Source organism: Podarcis vaucheri (genome assembly GCF_965113315.1).
Source record: "Podarcis vaucheri genome assembly, chromosome: 10".
NCBI classification, from domain to species: Eukaryota; Metazoa; Chordata; class Lepidosauria; order Squamata; family Lacertidae; genus Podarcis; species Podarcis vaucheri.
The window spans coordinates 21,353,672-21,379,653 of NC_138748.1; the positions used below are offsets into that span (position 1 = coordinate 21,353,672).

Consider the following 25,982-nt stretch of genomic DNA (forward strand, 5'->3'; position numbering starts at 1 on the left):
GAGTGTTGAAGAGTGATCTATGCTAGCCTGTTTCAAACTTCTTCCTTCTGCCACTCAATTATCTCGGCCTCATCAAGGCCATTCCATCTACTGGTTTGCATCCATCTTCAGCGAAAGCCTGCATTCGCCCCATAGGACGCGCACACATTTCCCCTTCATTTTTGGAGGGGGGAAAGTGCGTCCTATAGGGCGAAAAATACAGTATATTGTATTAATATATTGTATCTATATTATTTATATTATTATACAGTAGAAGCGCTCTATTGCGCAGCACGCATGCGCAGAACAGGCACCTCCACTTGCGGAAACCTCAGGATCCGACCAGAGCTCCAGAACGGATTCCGTCCGCAACCCAAGGTACCAATGTATTTATAGTAAAATATTTAAAATAAAATAAAAATAATCTAGACGTGGCTATTATTTTTTAGTATTCCTTGTATAAATACAAATGTTTCAAGCTTTACAAACATGATCAAACCATGATAAGTGACTGGAGCCCTCAAACTATAAAATGCCACCTTTTTTGCTTACATGCTGAATACATTTTGCTCTAGAAAATTGAGTGGACCCTGGCTGCCTGTCTCCTCAGCAGCTTCATAACAACAAAATATCATTCTCTCTAGATAAAGCACCTGTGACTTAAAGTACTGCCAGCCATACTAAGTACTGTAATAGTACACCTAAGTAGGTGAGATAACACCAACTAGCTTAAAACACCTATATGGCTGTTCTTTAAACTTCATTGTGAGCTGTCAATGCAAACAACATTTGAACTGCCAAATAAGTGGTAGTACGAATTTGCAGTTACATCGAAGCTCAGTATTTAGAAGAAAAATATAACTACTCCCCCCTTAACTCTTATATGTTTAATTATTAAACATTTGCTTATTTATGTCACTATTTTTAATTACATCATTCAAATTAAAACTGGGTCAAAATAAGTATCTGAAACCATAGGTCTATGCCGCAATGTCTTCTTTATGAGATGGCTGATACCCTCCTGAAGAATTTTATTTTATTTTTCACCTTAGAGATGAATCAAAGCTTATCCAATTAACAATGATTTGCTAAAGACTTTCTAGAAAGCAACAGCATGCTGAGAGATAATATCCTATTCATATGACAAGGTGAATTACATATATTTACTGCATTAAGCAAAAGAAGACGACTTTAACAGCACTGCAGCAACCCATATTCAGTTCTGCTTGGCTATAAGTCATGTAAAACTCAGAGTTGCTGCAAAGATTAAAAATGGGATAATTTATGCTGATATTATTATTACTAATTGGGAATAATTAGTAAGGAGTATTAGTGATACACTTCTGTTAGAGAAACAGTAATCAGCAAACACAGTAGGGCCTCACTGGCCCCTCCCAGCCCTGGGATTTTAATCAAGAAGCTTTTATGCTAAAGCTGTTTTGCAAGGCCAGCCACTCATATGATACCTGAAGCGGCTAAGAGAAGCAGAGGTCCTCGCTGACTTGTGACATTCATCGAGACTGGGTGCAGCAAGTGATTGGGGAAGTTGCATGTGTAAAATTTCTGCCTGGATAAATACACTCCAGCCTAATATTGAGCTCAATGGGTAGGTCCACAATTTTTCATGTAATAGTGGGGGGCAAAATCTACTGCCCTCTAGATGTTACTTGACTTCAACTCCCATCAGCATGACTTATGGTCAGGAATGGGAGATATAATGTCCAACCACATATGGAGGACCACAAGTTCCCCATCCACAGTTGACAGTGCACACAGCATGTCTGTTAAAGTGTGCTCCTTAACTTACAATCGCCATACTTTTTGGAGCACTAAAACGCTCCAAGGTTTTTTTCTATGATCCATTGGTATATAAATTTTTTGACCATTCCTAATGATATGGGAAGTGACCTGGCAGAAGAGGACGTTCATTTCCTTAAAAGTACACTTTCTTGAAGGTACAGCAATAATAAAGCAAGCACAGCAAACAAACCCTAATTCAGTATTGCACAACCTACAATTTTACAATATTTATTTGTGTATTTGGTTAAATTTAAAAAATCTCTCTGTCTCACATTCAAAGCATATCCCAGCTACTGCATCACCAAACATCAATTTCTGCACAAGGGCTAAGTCCTAGCAACAGCATGCAGACCAACCCGTCACCTGCCCAATGCTGTAAATCCATGCCAGATTCTATAAATTACAACATCAACCCAGGCACTCCGGACTGGTAAATTAGTATCCTAACATATTATTTATCACCAAAAATGTGAGAAGTTTATTAATACTGGATTCACCAGTGAGGACTTCTCAATTTTTGTTTAGCATCAGTCTCAGCCTTAGGTTTCTTATAACTTATTTCTACCATAAGGACAACACCATCAAGCAGAAATCTTAAGAAGCCAAAATGAAAAGTTAATTTATAAACAATGTACAAAAAAGCAAAGCCCAAACAAAAGGTTATTAAAGTTGTACAGATCAGTATTTTCCTTTGTCCTCTAATCAACTCGTTTAAAAGGTGAATTACTATATAAAGAGAGAAACAGAACAAGAAGCCAAATGGTGAAGGCATTCACCATTATCCATTGCATTTTTTCTCAAGAATTCAAATTATCCCTTCAGGCAACTGACAACTGCTAGAACTGTGGAATGTGCTCTTTGAACTGTACAAAAGCCTTCAGCATTTCGTGCATTGCTGCAAACAAAAACTGCCAAGTGTAATTATTTCTCAGACTTAATGTTACAGAAGTGTTGCAAACTTCCCTCCTGCTCAAGGTGTACAAACAATGGTAAATTAAAAGTAAAACAAAAATTATGATTGCAATAAAAATCTTTTATCATACAAGTTTAAACTTGAACTTCGCAAACAACTTTTTTACTAACACCAAGAAAAAAAATAACTTTTATGTGTCACTCTTAGTCATTGTCTTACAACTTTACTTAATAGGAGAAATCAAAATGAGAAGCTAACCATTTATTTAAAATAATAATTATTCCAACCCAAGAAAAAACCACACCCAAACTGCAAATACTGTAAACATAGCAAAGCTTTCTTGAGCAAGCCATTGTTCTAATGCATCACATAATATAACGAAACAGCATGCAAAAAAATGCATAAGGAAAGCTTCCTGTGGTTGGTGCAATCAGGCCTACACAACATATGGGCCATGCAGGAGGGCTGGTGCTCCCAGTGTTGAAAGTATGCAGCACATCACTGTCAGGGCCCTTGTATGTTCTGCTGTATTATGATAGCCTTCCCTACCATTAGGCAGAGTGAGTCAGTGATCTCAGGTGCCAGATGCTTGGGGGCAGGCAGCAGCAATGAGGCAAAGAAGACTGAAGATGCATGCGGTGCATGAGCTCCTAACCCTACTGCCCTCAGTTTGGTGGATGATGTTGGCCCGTTACCAGTATTGAAGTAAGTGGAAGGGAGGAGGAATCTCTCTGCCTCAGGTAGCAAAATGTCTTAGGCTGGCCCCAGGTCCCATTACATTTGAAAATACTGAGCGCATCTGCATGAAATTGCAATGTGCATTTTAAAATTGATTTTAATATTTTAAATTGTTGTTTTAACTATTTTTACTGATGATTTCATTGTTTTATTCTTTCTGCAAACTGCTCTGATCTTTGTTTTTTACAGCCAAGTGGTATATACATTTTAACAAGTCAATAAAATAAATCTGCTGTGCATTTAAGGTTTCATGCCCTTTCACTAAAGCAGCTAGAGGGAGAGAAAGAGAGAATGAAAGTACTCCTGCCTAACACTGCTGCCTTATTAATTTGCTTTTTTAATGCTGAAGCAGAACACTCCAGAGAAGATTCAAAAATAGACAACCAGGTAATTACTGTTGGACCTTTCCATTGTTAGATCAGCACCTCTTGAACCTGAAGACCAAAAAGCTAAAAAGGGAACTGGGCGCTCTCTCTCGCTCTCTCTCATACAAACTTTTACAGCCTTCCCAATTATCTAGAGTTAAATGCCACTCTGAAAAACTTCTTATGCACTTAAGTCAGTAGGGGATTTGAGATCCTGACCCTTCCTGAAGTTCAGTCTCGCTCAACCTGCCAATACAAACAGACTTTTCAAAAAAAATTAAAAAATAACCACTAAGCCTTTAATAGCCGCTAAACCGCTAATCCGCTAATAGGGTTGCTTCGCAAGACGAAAAAACCGCTAGACGAAGAGACTCGCGGAACCGATTAATTGCGTCTTGCGAGGCACCACTGTATCTCCAAGCTGTGTTCTTTTTTCCCAGGTACAACACACTGTGACTTGACTACTAAGAAAATAAGGTTTCTCTATGGCAAAAGTGCTGAGTTGACAAAAATATGTGCAGACAGCACTACAAACAGGAATCAAGTGATATGACTTCTCATTAAAGACACAAATTATACAAAACAGGCAATGCATGGGAAGACGGCAGAACTTATTTTACCAAAAGGTAAGATATACTAAGCAAAGACGGGTGCCCCTTGAGCAAATAATAGCTGAGAAATGTGGAATTATCTTCACAGAAGGAGTAACCCAATTATACTCCATAGTATTTCCCCCTCCCAATAAAAGTAATTCTGAACTTAGTCCAGTAGCCTAGTATTGACAGGAATTCATGGGTATCACACCCAAGTTTAAGCTTGGGCTGAGTTTTCATGTTTCAAGGCCACCAGGGATAATACTACTCCAGAGGCAATAGTTCTGCAGAGAGAGATTGCCTTGCATCAGTGCACAGTAGGTCTCCAAGCAATTAAAGAAGTTTTCGTTTTATGAGTCTTAAGCCAATCCATTCGTCTTCAGTTTCAAAAATTATAGGCACACCAGTATCCAGAAATACACTGGAAAGTGAGACTAATAAACGAATCGTGAATCCTTCTACGACTCTTCTCATCCACACCATACTTTAGGTTTACTTTTTTAAAATGGGAAAGCTTTAATTTTTTTTTCTTTTAAATGCATGCTCTTGTTACCTTGTTGTTGCTATTTGTTGTTTGCATTTAAAATATTTGTTGAATGTATTTACTCTTTGCCAGTGTTTGAAATGTTCTAATTCATTCCACCCCATAAAAGACATTGAACCAACTAGAATGGTAAATTAAGATCCAACTATCTAGATTAAAGACTCAGCTTATAGCTTTCAAGTGGGAAACAGCCTCCCTCTCTTATTTCTAATTCATTAACAGTTCTCAAGATGCATTAATCTAGATTCCTGTGTTAAATGGATAGAATATGTATCTGGACAAGCAATTACAAACACGGGAATGTGCAAAGAAGAATTAGTAGGGCTAAACTGTTTTTTTTTAACAAACTCCCCAAGCTTCTTATAATCTTAGCTGAACTGATTAAACAAAAGATGACAAAAGAATTTGCTTACGGGCAAAGACCTATAACGTTGAGTTCCAGCTCAGAGCAAAAATTTTAAATCCATTTAACTCATAAAAAGGCAGATGTTTTTAAGATGGCAAAGGCTAATAATATTTTTATTTAATAATGAGTCCCAACACCAAGGGAGTAGTTACCAAATTATAGGAGATCCAAATTTCCCATTTCTCTCTTGATACCTTCGAAGGGATGTCAAAGAAATCCAATGAAAATGGACTGATAAGATTTTCTTCTATCCACCTGTTCAACCTCATCACAGTATGGACTCTTGCTATGAAAGTTTTTTTATTTAGTTCTATGCCATCTCTCTCTCTCTCTCTCTCTCTCTCTCTCTCTATCTATCTATCTCACACACACTTTATACATTAATAGGTAGGTAAATCGCTGTGCGTGGTTCGAATCCCCGTGACGGGATGAGCTCCCGTTGCTCGGTCCCTGCTCCTGCCAACCTAGCAGTTCGAAAGCACGTCAAAGTGCAAGTAGATAAATAGGTACCGCTCCGGCGGGAAGGTAAACGGAGTTTCCATGTGCTGCTCTGGTTCTCCAGAAGCGGCTTAGTCATGCTGGCCACATTGCCCGGAAGCTGTACGCCGGCTCCCTCAGCCAATAAAGCGAGATGAGTGCTGCAACCCCAGAGTTGGTCATGACTGGACCTAATGGTCAGGTGTCCTTTACATTTATCAGATAAATGTGTTAGGATTTCAATCCAACAGTATTCAATAGTCCAAAACACACATATTTTTCTAGCTTTACCAGAGTCTTCTAATGAGGTGTTGACATTTACAAACAAAAATTGTTCTTCGTAATATTGAGGAGAGGAGCAAAAGGCAGACCTGCATGATACTCTTCAGGAGAAGTCAATCACAGTCATTCATTCGCTGAAACTGGATGAGGTCTTGGAAAGCAGAAAATGAGGTGATGGCTTATTTTACATTCCAAGAATTATTCAACCACTTGTGACTGAAAACAATAACGCAAGGAGGGGATCCTTGTGATAAGCAGGATTTGCTCAAGACTCTCTAGTACAGTTTCTAGTAGAGAAGGATTGGACGGAAGAACAGCAAAGCTGAGGCAAGGTATGTTCAGGGCAGTATAAATCAAGATCATCAAGCACTGAAATTTTAACTAGCAATATGAGGAGGCATTTGAGCGATGTTCCCACTTACTAGGTTCATGTGAGGACCAGAAGTTCCTTGGTCTTCACCCGCCAGTATCTATGTGTTAGTTAGAGATGGCATCCATAAATAAACTAATGCTAATTGCCTGTACAAGCACTACTGAAAATATTACAAGATAGATATTAACAGCATGAACACAATTCTGGACCCATGAACCCATGTTAATGGTGGCTCAGGCTTCCTCATGGCTGCTTGGAATGATGGCAGGTGGCATGAAGAAGTTTAACTTGCTCTCCCTGCCAAGGTCCCGACAAATGACAAATATCACCTCCCAGAAGCTGCAATTTGCAATTCAATGGAAGCTCCCACTAATGCCAATGAAAGTTGCATTTCAAGGGGAAACAGCGGCTTCCAAGAGACATTTTATCTGGCAGGGAGAAAATGTTACATCTCCTAACCCCAACCTTCATGGTCCTGAGGCTGCTCAGGCTTCCCCACAAATGCTATTTATATAACCAAAAAAAGAGAGAAAATGTTAACTGCATTTGTGCAATTACCACAATGTCAAGTTTGGTCCTTAGAGATCTTTAAATTAAAGAAAACCTATTTTATCTTTAAAATCAATATAACTATCATGCCGGCATCAAGTGAAGGGTGGAGTCCATATTTCTAGAAAAAAATTATTTGAGAGTCTATGGGACAACAAAAGCCATGACCTCTCAAATTACTCTCCAACACAAAATTAACGTATAACTAGATTAATTTGTGATACATTGTTAGTGGAATGCATGCTGAAAGAACAAGGTTGGGGTTAACAGTTTATATTAGAGTGTGAGTTGCAGGAAGTTGGTGTGAACATTTTTCCACATACATTGAGAATGCAAAGAACTTTTTAGTCTAAGTGTGGCTTCTGTGTGACTGTTTAATATGATGTGAGAAAAAAACTTACATTAGTGACACCTCTGCAATTATAACAGAAGGAAGAGTGTTGACACTTGGAAAAAATTAAGCTCATGAATGATTTTTTTCATAGGTTTTAAGGTCAAAAGAATCTGCAAAGATTCTATCCCTATTTACTATATAATAAAAAGAAATGAAATTGCCGTAGGTTTCACTGTACTATGCCCATTATTTTGAGTTTTGTTGAAATACATTCTCTGTAAAGGTCTGTTTGAACACTGTAATGAGACAGCTGTATGACAAACCACATTTCCTGTAATCTTTTCCACTCCTAAAGCATATATTTCTTTAGATTTATTTCTAATCTGAAAACAATCATAGTTGTGTTTTAACCACTATGTTACTGCAGTATATAATATTTTCCGAAGTGACTTTCAATTACAAATGCACATAGAATATAAAATTTTAAACAAGAATAAAAGATCATTAACCTCATCATGTAATAATGTAAGTAGGATGAATCCTGACCCACTCTACTAAACTACGAACACTGATACAGGCGAAGATATAATCATGCATTACGACCCCAGTTAGAAGCCAAATACCAGGAATGCCTTTACCTTGTTCCCAAGGTTTGATAATGATACACATCTCTCTGAATAGAACATTCCACAATTGGGGAGCTGCCACCGAAGATGTCTGTCCTCATGATTCCAACCTCCATACCTCCCCTCGAAGTGCAAACCAAGTGCCTCAGATGACAAATGAAAGATCCAGGTACTTTCATGCAGGTAGACGTGGTCCCTAAAGTACAGGGGTCCTGAGCTATATAAGGCTTTATAGGTCAAAACCAGCACTTTGAGTTAAACCCACAAACCAACTGAAAGCCAATGCAGTTGGGTCAGATCAGTGTTATATGATCAGACCCCCTACTCACTGTCAGCAATCTGGCTAATGAAATCTGTACTAGCTGCAGTGTCTGAACTGGCTTCAAAAGTGGCCTCACATAGAACACATTGCAGTGATCTAATCTAGAGGATGCCCAGACAGGGCTGCAGATGCTCCAACAGCTGAAGTTGATGGAAAGTACTCAGTGTCCCCCAAGACTCCTTGTGCCTCCAATGAAAATAGTCAATCTCCCCACAAAGACAATCATACAGGGTGACCAAGGCACTTTGCATACCAAAACCAGGCTTAAACCCAGACTGAAATTAATCTAGAATTGATCTGCTTTTTAAAAATTCTAAAATGGATCTTATAAATATTATTATAAACATAAAACTAAACAAAGCTAATCTGAGGTCCCATACACAATTTGTATGGAACAATTATACAGTAAAAGGGAAGTTAAACAACCAATGTGACCAATTGTCTATTATTCCTCCTTAACCTTCCATGTGTTTGAGGCAACCATCTCTCCTTATCTTCCTACACACATGCAAAATAACAAAATCCATCCGTGGTGGTTACTTGAATGTTACAGTATTAGTACATATTTAATAGGTGGATAAACCTACTCACTTTTATCACCTGTAAGTTGGTCATCTGTGTTCACCCTCAGTTAATGTTACAACAACTTCCCCTCATTGCCAGAAGGCTGATTCTTAGTGATTCATGCATGAACAAGACTCTCAACAGGAGATAAGTTATTCCTTTCTACATGACTTGGTACCCAGTGTTTGAATCTTGTTTTACAATTTCTGCACACTTATTTACACTTCAAAGTTCTTAGTTTCCTTTTCTGGCTTTGTAAACATCACAATATAACCCATCCACCTCCTGTCTTCATACAGATACCGTCTATGTAAGACTCAAACCATCCTAAGGATATAGGTACAAGGGACAAGGTAATGACAATAGCACCCCATGCTAAGCAAGTGTAGTAATATTAAGTTCATCCTCCTCTGATGCCTGTCAGTTATTTTCCATATAACTTTCTAAAATCGCTGTGTAAAAATTCATGAGTCTTAAAATTCTTTAGGATATATATTATTTGTTTATTTATTTTATTAAATTTCTATGCCGCCATTCATCCAAGGATCACAGGGCAATTTACAATACAAAAACACATGCTATGTACAGGGGGGAAATACAAAAAAATAATAATACATACTATGTATGAAAAAAATTTAACCATCGCCACACAATATTTTATTTTACTTAAGTTATCTCCAATCTTATTCTCTTGATATGCCACACCCCCTTTTCACTTACAGCCACAAAACGGACACTGAGAATGGCTTTAACCTGCCATTCCAGCATTCAAGAGCCTAAGGACTGCTACAGCATCAAACCTTACTCCTGCATCAGCATTGTCCTGAATCTTCTTTTGAGCTCCATAAAACACTTTGTGATGCAGCACTACTGTACTGCTCGTGCCGATTATATGAAATTACTGGCAGGCATATTGCGCTACAGCAAAATTAAGATACTCTGTCTTAGATTAATACCTAAATGTCACACTAACTAGCTGAATTCACTTCTATAATAAAGGCATTCTGAAAGCTAATTCCCGCCCCGCCCTGCCCCAAAAGAAAGACCTGTGCGCAAAATACCATCTAAACTGATTTTTAGAACCAGGCCCCATCTGTACTATATATTTAAAGCTGTATTGTGCCACTTTAAATTGTCCTGGCTTTCCCCCTTAAAAAAAATAATATCCTGGGAACTGTAGTTTGTTAAGGGTGCTGAAAATTGTCCCCTTGCAGAGCTACAACTTCCAGACTGGTACAACCATCAAAACCTCTTCCTAGGGAACACTGCGAATTGTAGCTCTGTGAGGGGACACAACTCAAACTGCAGTTCCCAGGTTATATAGAGCAAATGGAGCCATAGATGGGCTTAACACAATAGTGTGTGTTAACCTTGACTTACTTTGTCATACACAGGACTTGTTTGGTCTGAAGCTAGTCTCCCACCACCACATTTTTCTTTTCTTTAAAGTCCTCACAAACCATTGCAAATGTGATATATTGCCCTCTCGAAGAATGATGTATTACCTCGCAAAATTCTTAACATGTTTTTCAGAACCTAATTACAGCTGCCAATTTGTGATTGGGATTTGAGATTCAGCTTCCTGGTGCTGAATTGTACCTTTATTTTCCTAACTCTAGCCAGAGACACCTTTCTAAACAAATCCAGCTTAGCTTTATTTTTCTAAATGTACCTTCAGAAGGTTTATAAAACTGCCTAAAAATACTGGGTGCTGTATATTTCATGTAAAAACGGCACGGAATTGCCACAATGTACGAGAAGACAGGCGCTACTAGAAATTAAAAATTACTTATTTCAAATGGCACAACCACAAGCAGTGAAGTTATGAAGGATCTAAAAGTGAGGGAGCCACTTGTCAGTGTCACTGGCTTTCATTCCCTTCTTCCCACATACATCCTCAAGCAATCCATCTGCATTACTGCCAAAGACAGCAAAGCATCACATGAGGATCACAGATGGGCGGTTGTATTGCAAGTGCAACACTGTGAAGTAAATACCGAAAAAGGTTTGGCTCCAGCAGTTTTAGGTTTGCGAATATCTGTGCCAACCAAATGTTTTAGCAGCACAATTTCTGCATTTAGTAGATCTTTTTGAGGGAAAACAAAAAATATCCTCAGGCAATATAAGCACTTAATCCTCCACAAACACTGAATAGGGAACAACCTTTTAAATCATCTTAAATATTTACAATGCCATCAGCTTGCAAACTTCCTGGAAATACTTCATGTGTCTTAAAACTTATGCTACTGACAAAACACTAAAAGTTGCGTAAGTAACTAAGTCACCAGAGATTCTCTACAGTTCTGTATATACATATCTAGTTTCTCACCCAACTGGCACCAGCAGCCTTTCTTGAACTAACAAAGGTCATTTCCTTCTAACCTACTTTTCTTACATTTTGCGTATGAAACAAAGCCAAGAGTTCTACTGACATTTTGCCCAACAATCAGAAGAAAGGGACACAATTAATTTGGAGATGATTATAGGCATTAACTTTCATCAGTTAAATTAAAACTCTACACTAAAGGCAACCAGTATACTATCCCTGGACAGGAAGCTAAAGTGTGCCATGTAAACTAGCTGTCTTTAGTGAATGCCTTGTGCCTCAAGTCGCAAAAAAAGTTAGGATGGGTTATATTCATCCTATAGAAATATAAAGAGAAACTAGGAATATCAGCATTCAAAACTCATAGAGCTCTAAATTAGTCAAGCTAGGGAAAACCTTCCAAACAACTATATTCCTGTGCAGCCCTATCTTGGGTACCTACCTTCTTGTTTCTTTACTCTTGTCTCAAAATTGTAAACTGCTTAGGATTTATTAAGCAGCATATGCATTTTGTTAAGTAAATAAAATAGAATCACAGTCATAGAATTGTAGAGTTGGAAGGGACCACAAGCATCATCTAGTCCAATCCCCTGCAATGCACGATTCTTTTGCATAATGTGGGGCTCGAACTCACAACCCTGAGATGAAGTGTCTCATGCTCTACCAACTGAGCTAGCCAGGACTCTCCCTTCCCTTTATTTATCATAGTGTTGCACGTCACCAATGTCCAAGCAGTGCAAGAGTCCAGGGGTTCCAGGACTTCCGGTTCGGCGCCAGCGCTAATGGCTGCTCCCTCTCCGAGCTCCGGAGAGAGGACGGCTCTGCGAGTTCGGGTCTGACCCGCTACGGCAAGCGGGGGACCCCTAAAATCACAGGAACGGAGCCTGTGAACAAGGAGATTCGGTGGGCACCTGAAGCGCCCCCCTTTACCGCAGAAAGAGCCTTTTTAAAGGCTCCGGAACGACAACGGGGAGCGCGGTGCTGAGAATCGCTACCCAGCCCGCAGGGTGAAGCCGCGTCGCCATTAGTGGAGAGCGCCAATTCCCTTCCTGAATAATCTGGACAAAAAAGACCCGTGAGTAAGATTGAACCTTTATTCGTGTCAAAACTACTTGAAATTAGGCTGAAAACGGGAAAGGCGAAAATTAAGGAAGTCTGCCTTCCCCCGACTGCATGACAATTAAAGCAACGAAAGTTACTGAGCTGCATCCATATGGGATATTGTCTTTAACTGCTTGAATCCGACATTTGGACTTTGACTATCCCCTCTAGCTTGCAGGGCAGAGGGGAGGAATAAGTGATTTTATAAGCTGCATGACCAACTTAAAGGAAAGGGAATTCTCTGCAGCCTTCAACCTGGCACAAACTGCTATTAAAACAAAGGAACACTGAACTGACTTGACTCCTGTGAAAGTAACAAAGTGGAAGTCTCATTGCTTATTTGTTACAAAGTTTTGGGACTCTGTGGACACAATATATCAGGGAAGGCTGGGACTCTATCTATTGGGAAAGTGTTGCAATATACATATAGAAGCCTCCCGATAAATTTGCTTTTTAAATACTCTTTGCCTTTGTTTGCGGACATTTTGATTTGCTCCCTCTAGAGGGTAAATTAAAAGTTGCTACGCTTTGGGACAGTGGAATTTTCTTTTAGGAGAAAGCTCTCGTGGGAAACGACCTTGGGATATGAGTGGCCCAGCAGACGAGATAAGCACGAGAGCCAAGACAAGGCAATATCAACAACAGCTGCAGCAACACAAGAAAAGAGGCTCGATCTCAGGCATAACCCCTACAGTGACAACAGGACAAGAAAAAGGTACAGCAGTCTCCATGGATGCAGTGTCGCAAGCCCTTCTTAAGATAAACCAGTCTCTGGAGAATCTAACAAAGCAGACGGCTGAAAATACCAAGAAATTGACAGAGAATTCACAGAAATTGACAGATTTAACAACAAGACTTGACCTGAATACAGAATCTATAAACAGGCTTACGCAAGAAAATTCTGCCACACGTCAAATTGCGGAGGAAGCCAGAACTATTGCTGGAGAGACCCAGGAAAAATTAGAACCGATTGCCAGGAAGGTCTATGACCACGACGCAACTCTGGCATTGTGGGAACTACAAAGAAAAGAAAGGAATTTGAAACTACGATCAATTCCAGAGGACGAAGGAGACAACCTTACGGACTTTTTAACGAAAGAGTTTGCTGATTCCTGGGAAGATCTAGAGGAAGACGAATTTAAAATTACAACAGCATTTAGACTGGGCAGAAGACAGAACAGAAAGGCGCCGAGAGACTGTCTGATTACCTTGAGATCGAAGGAGGAAAGAGATAAAATTCTAAGACTGCACTTTGAAAAGGCCTTACAAATTGGGAACTCACCGATACAGATCTTTAAAGACATTCCTAAACATATTTTGGACTTGAGAGCTTCTTATAAGGATTTGGTTTACCTGTTGAAGAAGAACACCATTCTCTTCAGGTGGGAATTTCCACAGGGACTGTCTTTTGACTATAGGGGGAAGAAGGTGAAAATAAAGACGATACAGGATAAAGACAGGTTCCTGCAAAGAAATCAAGAAGATTTACAGAAAGGAACTGTAGACCCAATTGCTGAGCAAAAGAGTGTAATAGACATCTTGAACCTTTCGTTTGGACAGAATCTTCCACCACCAACAGAGGAGGAACAACAATTGGGAGCCGTTGGAGGAATACCAGAAAAATAACAAGATGGCCCTGCAATTCCTTAGCTGGAATTGTAATGGGATGAACAGTCCTTTGAAGAGACGACAAGTATTCCATATTTTGTACAGAGAACAACTGGACTTGATTTGCTTACAGGAAACCCATATAACTAGAGCACACAGGAGACTGCTTATGAATAAAAAATTGGGACAAGAATTTATTTCGTCGGACAAAGTGAAAAAAAGAGGAGTTGTGATTTATGTAAAAGAGAAGTGGGCTCCAAAAATGATGTTCAAAGATGAACAAGGAAGATATTTAGCGGTGGAAATTCAGGTACAAGGAGAAAAATTTCTGATAATTGGGATCTATGCACCAAATGAAGGTAAAGCAGAATTCTTCAAAAAACTCCATGAAACTTTGACGGATTATTTGGAATACAATATGATAATCATGGGAGATATGAATGGTGTAGTCTCTACAAACATGGACAAGACACAAAGACTGACACTTACTAAAGAAGGGAGACTCCCGAAGACTTTTTTCGAAATGACTGAAAATATGGACTTAATAGACATTTGGAGAACAAGGAACCCTCTTGAAAGAGAGGGAACCTTTTTCTCCCATGCAAAGATGACCTGGACCAGAATCGACCAAATATGGGTTACTAGTGGAATGGCTCCGAAGATTAAGAAGGTAGAAATCTGCCCAAAAACCTGTTCCGACCATAACGCCGTGAAGATGGAAATGAAATTTACAACAACTGGTCAGTTTAGATGGAGAATGAATGACACCCTATTCCGAGATAGAGAGATCCACATGAAGGCCCAAAAAACTCTAAAGGACTATTTTGAAATCAATCTAAAGGGCGATGTGGAAAAAAGAGTGATCTGGGACGCAAGTAAAGCTGTGATGCGAGGATTTTTGATTCAACAAAATTCAATAAAGAAGAGAAAACAGAATGAGAAAAAGGAAAAAATTTTGGAAAAGATAAAAGAAGGAGAGAAAAAATTAAGATCAAAACCAAAGTCCCAGGAGATTTTGAGGGAGATTAAGTTGTATCAAACACAATATATGGAATTGATGAACCAAGAGATAGAATGGAAAATAAAGCAAATGAAACAAAAGACATTTGAGTCGGCAGATAAATGTGGTAAACTTCTGGCATGGCAACTTAAGAAAAGACAGAAATTAAATACAGTCACAAGTCTAGAAGTGGATGGAAAAAATATATCTAAACCCAACGAGATAAGAAATTGCTTTGTGAGTTATTTTAAAAAACTTTATTCCCAAGGATTACAAAATGAAGAGGACATAGATAAATTCCTTAATAAATATGGATTACAAAAAATCTCTCATCATAGCAAGGTGGATCTAAACCAGAGAATAACAGAACAAGAGATAGAGGGTGCCATTCAGGACATGCAATTGGGCAAATCTCCAGGGCCAGACGGACTGACTTCCAGATATTACAAATCTTTAAAGGAATGGCTGATACAACCGTTAAAGGAAGTTTGTAACGAGATCTTAGAGGGAAAAAAGGCACCCGAATCGTGGAAAGAAGCATATATCTCACTCATACCAAAGACAGAGACTGAAAAGACTCAACTGAAGAACTACCGCCCAATTTCGTTATTGAATGTGGATTACAAAATTTTTGCAGACATTTTAGCAAAAAGATTTAAAAGAGTACTGATGGAGAAGATTCACAGAGACCAAGCAGGCTTTCTCCCAAAAAGACACCTCTCAGACAATGTTAGGAATATAATAGACATTTTGGAAAAGTTAGAGGTGAACATAAATACTAAAGCAGTTTTGATATTTGTGGATGCGGAGAAAGCCTTTGACAATATTTCGTGGAGTTTTATGAAAAAGAATCTTCATGGGATGGGGGTAGGACAAGGATTTGAGAATGGTATGGGTGCAATATATTCCGAACAAAAAGCTAAGTTGATTGTAAATAATGTAATAACTGAGGAACTTAAGATAGAAAAAGGAACACGACAGGGGTGCCCAATTTCCCCATTGCTTTTTATTTCGGTCCTGGAGGTGTTGCTGAACATGATTAGAGACGACCAGCAGGTTAAAGGTGTAAAGGTCGGAACCAAACACTATAAGTTAAGAGCGTTCGCAGATGACCTTGTTTTGACCTTGCAGGAGCCAAACACTAGTACAAAAAGAGTGTTGGAAATAATCCAACAATTTGGACAGGTAGCTGGATTTAAATTGAATAAACAAAAAACTAAAGTCTTAGGGAAAAACCTAACAGATATGGAAAAGAATAAGTTTCAAGAAGAGACAGGTCTGACGGTGGTTAAGAAGGTGAAATATCTAGGGGTTAATTTAACATCTAAAAACTTGAATTTGTATAAGGACAATTATGAAAAATGTTGGTCAGAAATTAAAAAAGATTTAGAAATATGGTCAAATTTGAGATTGTCAATGTTAGGCCGAATTGCAGTGATTAAGATGAATGTATTGCCTAGAATGTTATTTTTATTTCAAACTTTGCAGATTATTGACAAGATGGACTGTTTCAAGAGGTGGCAGAAAGACATTGCGAAATTTGTCTGGCAGGGCAAAAAGCCCAGAATAAAATATAAAATTTTAACAGATGCAAAAGAAAGAGGGGGATTTGCCCTGCCGGACTTAAAATTGTACTATGAAGCAGCAGCATTCTGCTGGCTGAAAGAGTGGATGCTCCTCGAGAATACAGATATCTTGGACTTAGAAGGTTTCAATAATGCATTTGGCTGGCATGCGTATCTATGGTATGACAAAATCAAAGTGCATAGTGCCTTTAAAAATCATATTGTAAGGAAAGCGTTGTTTAATGTTTGGATGAGATATAAAGATCTGTTGGAAAACAAAACCCCCAGATGGTTGTCACCCTTAGAGGCTAAGGCCCACAAGAAAGTTAATATGGAGGTCGGATGGCCAAAGTATTGTGAGATCTTAGAACAGGATGGAGAGAAACTGAAATTAAAGAGCCATGAAAAATTAAAACCCAAAGTACAAGATTGGCTCCACTATTATCAAATAATGGAGGTTTTTAAACAAGACAGGAAAATTGGCTTCCAGGTGGAAAAATCAAAACTTGAGATAGAATTGTTAGAACCCAATACTAAGAATTTGTCAAGAATGTATAACTTGCTGTTGAAATGGAATACACAAGACGAAACAGTTAAATCAGTTATGATTAAGTGGGCACAGGACATTGGTCATAATATTATGTCTGCTGACTGGGAAAGGTTGTGGAACACTGGTATTAAATTTACGGCATGTAGTGCTTTAAAGGAAAATGTGATGAAAATGGTCTATAGGTGGTACATGACTCCAGTTAAGCTAGCAAAAATTTACCATTTGCCTGATAACAAATGTTGGAAATGTAAGGAAACTGAAGGTACTTTTTATCATCTTTGGTGGACATGCCCGAAGATTAAGGTTTTCTGGGAGATGATATATAATGAAATGAAAAAGGTATTTAAATATACCTTTCTTAAGAAACCAGAGGCCTTTCTCTTGGGCATTGTCGGCCAACTGGTGCCAAAAAAGGATAGAACTTTTTTCATGTATGCAACAACAGCAGCAAGAATACTGATCGCAAAGTATTGGAAGACACAAGATTTACCCACCTTGGAAGAATGGCAGATGAAAGTGATTGACTATATGACATTGGCGGAAATGACGAGCAGAATTCGTGACCAGGGAAAGGAGACTGCGGAAGAAGACTGGAAGAAATTTAAGATTTATCTTAAGAACTATTATAAACTTGATGAAGTTTAGAATGTCGAGATTCTACAGAGAGAAAGGGTTGCAGTAATATAAGATTAGATTAAGAAAGGACTATGATGAATTAGGATCGGAAAAAACATTTATAAGTTGCTATAAAATTTGGACATGAGGATGCAGAAAGGGGAGGTATGGGGAAGTCCGAGGAAAGAAGTTTATGAAAAGACATTTTGAAATTATATTTGTTTGTTTGTCTGTTTTTCTTTTATGTTTGTTTGTTATAAAAACTCTTGTAAAACCAATAAAAATTTTATTAAAAAAAAAAAAAAGAGTCCAGGGGTTCCAGGCGCTTTCCCTGGGCCTCTGCTTCCTTTTCAGAATGAGGTACAGCAGAGTCTTTATGATATATAGTTTATGTACATACAACCTGAACCTACAATGAAGGGGCTCACAGCATTAACACTCCTTGTTTCTCCAATAGCTGCCGCCTTGAATGCAAGGAGAAATCAAACATTGTGCTCTGCCTCTCTGGTTTTCCAGCCTGCAGCTTTACTTCTAGGTTGCATTACAGCAAACGCTCAACACAAAAATTCAGGTTTTGTCTTTCAAAGAGCCAGAGGAGAGGCTCCACCCATTTGTCATCTGGCACAAAGCCCCCTTTCTTTTGCTTTCTTAATGGCCCATCTTCTTTCCATTGTTGTTGTTTAGTCGTTTAGTCACGTCTGACTCTTCATGATCCCATGGACCAGAGCACACCAGGCACTCCTGTCTTCCACTGCCTCCCGCAGTTTGGTCAGACTCATGTTTGTAGCTTCGAGAACACCGTCCAACCATCTCGTCCTCTGTTGTCCCCTTCTTCTTGTGCCCTCAATCTTTCCCAACATCAGGGTCTTTTCCAGGGAGTCTTCTCTTCTCATAAGGTGGCCAAAGTATTGGAGCCTCAGCTTCAGGATCTGTCCTTCCAGTGAGCACTCAGGGCTGATTTCCTTAAGAATGGATAGGTTTGATCTTCTTGCAGTCCATGGGACTCTCAAGAGTCTCCTCCAGCACCATAATTCAAAAGCATCAATTCTTCGGCGATCAGCCTTCTTGATGGTCCAGCTCTCACTTCCATAGATCTTCTTTCCATAGTTCTCTTAATGGCCCATCACCCAGGCAATCACCTGAGCATTGGAAGATAACCTGGCTCAATTACCTTCTAAAACTTGCTGGGTCCAGGGAATACAAGTGTACGGCACCCACAAACTCATAAGAATACAGTTATTACTAAATAATTTCTGCAATACATATGTAAGAAGAACAATGAGGTGTTTTCCCTCTGAATATTTTAATTTTAACCCAGCACCTTAAAATTGTACAATTACCCACATAAGAATACTACCATGAAATATCAGTACAGCTAAAAGCTTAAAAAATGCAAACCTATACAGTGGTACCTCCGGTTGCAGACAGGATCCACTCTAGTCGGATCCTGAGGTTTCTGCAACTGGAGGGACCGTTTCTGCGCATGCGCGTGGTGAAACACTTCCAGGTTTGCCGCTTTCGCAACCCAAAGTTTACATTACCCGAGGGTAACGTAAGCCGAGGTGCTACTGTACATCCTTATCTGACATTAGTACACATGCATACACATGTTTTAAACATGTGTCGACTTTCAGTCACGAGCAGACATCCTGAACAAATGAGAGTTTCTATTTCTGTTCTCTCTGGAAACTTTCCTCTATCTTATTCAATCTGAACTTATTGCTAATGTTTATATCTAGATTCTCGTTTGTTGATTTTCACAGCCTTCTTAGCCCTCATCTACAATCCAGGCCCTCCTTTATCTTAATCTCAGTCTTCAACACATTACACCTTAGATCTTATATCATTTGGAAATTGAGCTTCTTTTCCTACTGTCAACAACTGCAAAAATGAATAAACTGCTGAAATTAACAGAGGATACCAATGCTACTCAAGAGTAGACCCACTGTGATCAGTGGGCTTAAGTAAACTATTCACTGATTTCAACATTACAATAACTCTGTAATCATTTGGAGTAATTAGGAATAAAAAAGAAGTCTGTGGTAACTAGTGCTCATGTTTGGAATTAGGGGCTTCAAACAACAATAGTACTATAGGGTTAAAACAAAAACCCTTTGTACAGCTTTCTCATTAAACCCATCTATTTTTCTGTTCAGGAATATTTAAGACCTGCATTGCTTTGTGAGGGATCTCTGTTAATTAGTTCAACATTATTGGTGTTAATAAAATACACAAACACCCCCCATAGAGCAGATGGCTCCTGCAATTACACATCTTATCTACAGTATTTGTGATGCTGCCGTCTTTTATATCCTTTTGGTTGAAGATGGACTTATGTAAATGGTAGAGTAGCAATCAATATCTAAGTTTCTATTTCCTCATATAAATCCTGTCTACTTCCTGGAAATACAAACATATACTTACTTATATATACTTAAAATAATGTAAAAATGTATCCCATATAGCAAAATTTCAAACGCAAAAAAACTTTTGAAATGCTAATACAATATCGTTAGGAAGGTTGTGCGCCACACCCAATTTCTGCTGAGGGGGGTCCAGCAGCTTACCCAGGGTCACATTTCCATTGGGTGTCAAGATGCAGTGCAGTATCAGATTCCAAGACATCTCCATGTCTCTGTCCCAGCCAGCCTTCAGTCAACCAACCAAGATGGTTCTGACCTTCAGCCCCCACATGGAGTTCTACCTATTTCATCCATCTTGTTCCCAGAATGCTTGCTCCAAGCCTCTGTGTTCCCCACTGTGGGCACAGCTTGCCCCTCCTGTTTTCAATCCTAAACCTTTCTCTGCCCACGGTAAGCATGACAACTCTTGTTTTGTACAGACCCAAGGAAACCTCTGTGATGCGTAGATGCCTGGCCATTGTTTCATCATGGCTTGCATTCAACCATCCTGGCCAGGCTAGTTTGCATAGGATAAACCCAGGGATTTCCATATTTGGCACAGTTCAGGAGAACTGTCCTTCAATGTCCTAAATATTATCTGAATTCTACCATTTTACTAATTTCTAATGTTTACTAACTCTAGATCTGTAACAATATTGAAATAATACATGCATACACAAATTTACAAGTCAATTCTTGGCCCCAGATCTGCTGGCTGGATAAGGTTAGGATTAGGTCCATGGAAATCTACACTGGCATATTTCTACCAGTGGTGGTGGTATGGTGTTTCCACCAGCAGTAGCTAGCATTAAGCCTCAAAATGGGGCATTCCAGTGGTGGGGAACACATAGAACAGAAGTGGCCTCTGATTCACTGGGTCTAAAGTTCCTGCATCCTGCTGAGTTGGCCTATCCTGAGCCCTATCACCTACACCAACCTGGAGCTGACATAGGTAAGTTCTCTTCCCTCATTGGCTTCAATGGGAGGGAGAAAAGAGCAGCCCCCCCCCTCGTCTCCCACCCAAGCCAGAGCAAGTCAGCAGAGTTTTGTCTACAGTTTCTCACTCCATACTGCAACTCACTTTGGATTGTGCTGCAAATGTGTAAACTGGTACAGCAGCACAGCCAAAGAACAAAAGAGGTGGGGGGGGGGAGAGAGACTTTCTAGGTACATACAAGCTAAAATTAAGACAGGGAGGCATTCCTAATACACACAAAATATAAATTGCCTATTGAACTAGTTGGGAATAATCAGAACCAGCCAGCGCGTTGCGTGCAGTGAAGCAGCTGCCTCAGGCTTCCATCACCAGAATGCCCCCCTCTCCCCACATTTTGGTGGGAGGGACTGCATTCTGGGGCACAGCAAGGCCTTGTGGAATGCTCCCCCTCTCACCAAGTTCAGCCAGAAGGAGGACGTTCCAGAGCTGGTGTGGCAGCAGGAGGTAGCATATTCCAGTTTTGCCTCAGACGGAGAAATGGAATGGGCCTAAGAATAGTTATTATACCTGGAGCTTAGTGCTCTTCACCAACAAATAACCTTTATGAACTGCACTGGGCAAGGCTTCTAGAAGCTACAGTGGGGTACTATTATTAACTGATAGATAGTGGCTGCAAGAAGCATTTCATCATCCACTTGGGCAAATGTAGAGCTGTACAATTATCACCTGCTGCATTTTGTTTTGTGAAGGACACTCTCAGACAGTTATCATGATATCAGAGATAGTGTTTTGAAGCTTCATTATGAGCTTACAATAAACACCAACTTTGGCCTTATGTACTGTACTATTAAATTGCATCATTACATTATAATACTGTACTTTTAATTGCTGCCTGGCTAGTCTCTTTATGCTCATATAAAATAAATTGCAAATGAGATCCACAAATCCTGAAATACTGCATTATTTACGAAGATAGGCCACCATTCTGGATATTAGAAATGCCTCCCCATCTAAATTTCAGGCTCATATGGTACCCTTTGTTCATACCCTTTTGCTTTTATCACAAATCTTCCTCTTATTATGGCTTGACTGCTACACTGAACTCTGTGACCAAAGTTTCCAAGATGTCTTTATACCTCATGCTGGTGTTGCCTTAAGTGAGGAAAGTAAGGCTACTTCAGAATATTAAGGGCTCCTGCGCCATGTTCTGCACAGTATAATGTGTTAGGGATGATCTACATAACACATGGAAGACACTTAGGGTATGTATACATTAAAAGCAGTAAAGCAGTTTTTCCTGCTGCATTTCCCACTTGATTTTGCAAATCCTGTTTCTATTCCACCTGCTCTCTGACCATAGTTTCCCACTACCACCACTACCACCTACCCCCAATCCTACTGGTGAAGCTTTTGGCCCTCCAACTCTGCTGCCACGCCCCCTGCCTAGCATAGATCATCATCCTGCGGCTGCAGCAATGATCCTATCTATACATCTTCCCAATGAAATGGGATTTATTCCCGAATAAGAGAGGAAAAGTCTAAGTGAACACATCACACAGCTGATGATTAAACTCTTTCTTAGCATTTGTAGCCCTTCCTTCGACAGTTTTGAAGCCAGAGTGAAACTGGATTTGGGGAAACCACATGAAAAAGCAGTATTTCAGGGGGGAAAGTGGTGAGTAACGTCATATGTACAAAGATTTAAAACACAAGGGTGAAAACACACTGAAGCCAGTGTAAAGGGTAATAATGTGTATATACCCTAAATCAGTGTTTCCCAAACGTTTTTGGGCAACGGCACACCTGTTTACTGAAAAAAAATCTCGCGGCACACCACCATTAAAGCCCCGCCCCGTGACGTCAGCGCGCAGCGTCACGCCGGGAGGGACGCACAAAAGTGAAAGTTTTTTCCCTCGGCAGCTCCTCTCAGCTGCGCTCAATCCGCCTCGGAGCGCAGGAGCAATGCCTCTCTCTGGCTCTCCCTCCGCGCAGGCTGAGGGAAGGAGGGAGGGGCGCGTGTGACCCGTCTCTGCTGGGAGACCAAACCCAGAGAGGCAGAGTCGCGCGGAGGCGCCCAGGCAGCGCTGCCGGCTGCGAGGAGGAGCGCCAGGCAGCAGCAGGAGGCGCGACCTCTCCTCGCCGCCGCCGCCCCGCCTCTCGCCGCCCGACTCGCCCGCCTCCCTCCAGGTATCTCGCGGCACACCAGCCGATGTCTCACGGCACACTCGTGTGCCGCGGAACACCGGTTGGGAAACACTGCCCTAAATTGCTTCATGCAGCTGACAGGATGCTTATTACCTTCTTAGGGTGGGATGGTTTGGGTGCAAAGAGCCCAATCCATTTGATGCATCAATATACACTAAAAACTTACCATGCAAAAAAAGCCATCCATGTGGCAGCTGTAATATGAAACCAGCTGTGAATTTCTAGAAGTCAATACAAGTGTGGGCAAAATGGATGCAAATGAATCTGCACTAAGCAAATTGCACAGAGTGCGGAACAGGCAGCTGAGCTAACATATTGTTAAAAGAGATTTCATTCTTCTTCTGCAGCACTGCTAATGACTTCTGCTGTTTTAACACGGGGCAGGGGGTTGTGATGCCTAATTCATCTGTGTTTACAAAGTGCTGTACAATTTTAAGATAACATAAAATGAATTGACAGTAATTTCTTTATTCTCAGTATCCTAAACTGTCAAAGTACCTAGGCCAGAGAAACCCATGCTGCTACTCTACCGCCACCAACCACAGAACTGGAATCCAGCACTTTTTCATTCAGCAGGATAGTTAAGACTATAGAATAAATTTTACAAAACAGTATGATGTGCACATGAAATGCTTGTTTAGATTTTCTACAAACACATATTCCGCAGTGTATTTGACTTATAGAATTCATCGTCAGGAATATGCAATGCAACATATTTTTGAGTTCATCAACCTGGGAGTTTGGGGGAGGGAATACAAAGATCCTCCTAGCCAATATTTTATCTGATTTCAAATCAACAAGAAAAAGTTACAGCTTCTACTAAATGCAATAATAAAAATACTGCATGCTACCCACACACACATACGAAAAAAGGCATCAGATCCTCAATATTAGTCTGTCAATCTTTATGCAATCCATAACACCATCACTGGCATCTGCTCTGAATTTGATGCTACAGTGGATGAAGCTCCATTGGAAATGTCCAGAGCATTATGAAGTTTAGTTCTGTTGGATCAGTTTAAGTTACTGAAGTTCCAAGGATGCGGAGAGGACACTTGAAGGGGTCTGGACAACCACACATTCTCCTTGACCCTTGTCATTCATATCCTGTAAGTGTTAGCCAGGAAGGATTGACTGTGTGGATTGAAGGAGAAGTTAGTGCCTCTTTACAGAAAGGTGTAATGTCTATTGCCTTGAAAGAGGTGGCAATATATCCCCTCCATGGGCCCAGGGTTGCATTGATAGCTATTGGCAGTGTGCTAACATTCCTTTTGGAGGGTCAAGGTGACTGAGAATGTGGTGGTTGACCAGATACAAAGTATGTCTGGAGGAAGATGATTATCTAGACCCATTTCAATCTGGCTTCAATCTGGGTTTAGCACCAAAACAGCTTTACGTCATCCTAACTAACAACTTGTGTGGGGAGAAATACTGTATGCATTTACTAAAACATTTACTGCTGTATCATGAAAATGTATCACAGAGGTGTACAACAACATAAAACCAAACAATAACATCATAAAAGCAAGAGGAAATTAAAAGCAAACATCAATAGAGCATTGTGGTGGATGTGCTCCTAATTGCCTGCATAGGCCTAGTGGATTAGAACAAGTTTTCAGCAGGAGTTTAAAAGTTGGCACAGATGGAGCCCGCTGATACCACTGACCTCCTGGAGTGATTGCAGGTTGGGAGCTGGATGCACTATTACTGCATCTATCTGCAAGTCTGGGAGGCTTTTGCTCAGATTCTTGGCATTTGCGCTATGGCATTCTGCAGGATTTCATTTAGTCTCCCATGCTTTCTAACATTCATATGAACAGTGAAGTTCCAGTTCAGACCATAGAGGAGAGGAAAAAGCAAGGTATGAAATCACACAGATTAAGTCTACAGTTGATAGCAGTCTGAGACACAGAATATTAAGGTGTCTAGAGTAGGTGTGGTTTATGGTTGTTTGTTTTAGGCCATGTGTATGGCAAAGTTAAAAAGTAAAGGGGAAATGACGCCATATTCCCTTTCCCATTCTCCACATTATACTGCTATAAAATGCTCAGCAGGTAGTGTTTGGGGTACATGTGGAATTATTTCTATTTTCATTCCTGAATCTCACTGTAAGACTTGACAGCACTACAAAGTTCTTGCTTGGGACCCCTGAAATTCCAAAACAGAAGCACTTCTATTAGAAAGTAAAGATACATGGCAATACTACACTGCAGGTCCCACCTGCTGGTACCAATTCATAATCAAACTTCTACTTGTCCACAAGAATGACAAAATAGTGATCTTTCATTTTTGAGATAAGCATATTTTAGAACTGTGTAATCTGAAGGATGAATATAGTGGACCTATGTTCAAATCCATACTCAGTAATAGACTTGGTATATTATTTTGCGGAACCTGCCATAACTCGGTCTCAGTACTTTCATATGAATATTTGGGCTTGCTATCTCTGAACTGGGTGTGGAGAAAGCAAACCATATATTGCCAATATTGTCTGAAATAAGTTCCATCCTTATTTTAGACATCATGATATAGCGGTATATCACAGTGTTTAGCTGGTGATATATCACAATGCTGAAAACCAGATATCTCCCAGCCCTAAATATTATCATAAATATATACACATCATTATGCACATATCTAGATATACAATCTTCACTGTAAGAAATGTAATAATCTGCGAAGTCCTACGTGCTCTCAAAATTTAAAGCTATAAAAGCATTAACAGAAGAATCAGAGTGAACTAACTTAAGTTTTGATGTGGAATGATTTCACTATGAGATTCAAGAGGTGTATCTAAATAATTTTGTA

The 25,982-nt window shown here is 39.8% G+C and overlaps 1 protein-coding gene across 8 annotated transcripts in view; it reads right to left on the bottom strand.

Annotated features, from left to right (window-relative positions):
* Positions 1 to 25,982, bottom strand: part of FOXP2 (forkhead box P2) — a 339,779-nt gene that overhangs the window by 300,651 nt on the left and 13,146 nt on the right. The gene's annotated exons all lie outside the window — the stretch shown is intronic.